The sequence below is a fragment of the Cicer arietinum genome, chromosome 5 (genome assembly GCF_000331145.2).
Source record: "Cicer arietinum cultivar CDC Frontier isolate Library 1 chromosome 5, Cicar.CDCFrontier_v2.0, whole genome shotgun sequence".
NCBI lineage: Eukaryota > Viridiplantae > Streptophyta > Magnoliopsida > Fabales > Fabaceae > Cicer > Cicer arietinum.
This window is the reverse complement of record NC_021164.2, coordinates 2,598,643-2,599,396: the sequence shown is the minus strand read 5'-3', so window position 1 is coordinate 2,599,396 and position 754 is coordinate 2,598,643.

Sequence of the window (754 nt, the reverse complement as noted above, 5' to 3'; positions counted from 1 at the left end):
AAGGTCAAGCTCCCTCCCTTCACACAATCTCGAAAATTGTCTCATCCTCAAGTAAGTTTCCCTCTCCTATCCAACATCATCCCATCCTCAAGTAAGTTTCCCCAAACCTCTAATATCAACTCATTCTTGTTTACTGATGCATGTGGCTTTTTTCTCTTTTAAATTTGAATCTATGCTGAATGTTATACATTATGCATGCACGCATGTTTGTTTAATGAGATCGAATGGGGTTAATGGTTGCGCGATTGGGGGTTGTTAATTCATTATTATGCCTGCATTTCAACTGTTTGATAAAATGTCACAACCATTATCATGCCTACATTCCAACTGTTTGATAAAATGTCACAACCATTATCATGCCTGCATTCCAACTGTTTGATAAAATGTCACAACCATAATGATGCCTACATTCCAACTGTTTGTTAAAATGACACAACCAATGCAAATGCATTATTATCACTTAGAATTTTGGTGGACAAACTCATGGCCAGGTATGATGTTATTTTTCCAAGGTAGATCGTGCCTAAATTAAGTAGCTCTAACTTGGAATATTCTAAAACTTGGGGGTGATTACTTGTTTTTCAGGACCTAATGGCAACCCAACAAAAAGCAAAACGAACTACGGTTGCAACTACATCTTCCGCCCCACAACACGATGCATTCCTATTCAAGACCAGGGCAACACAGGAATACCATGCCAAACTCCCAGCAGTCCACAAGTTTGTAAGTGAAAAAAAATTTCAGTTGGAAGACG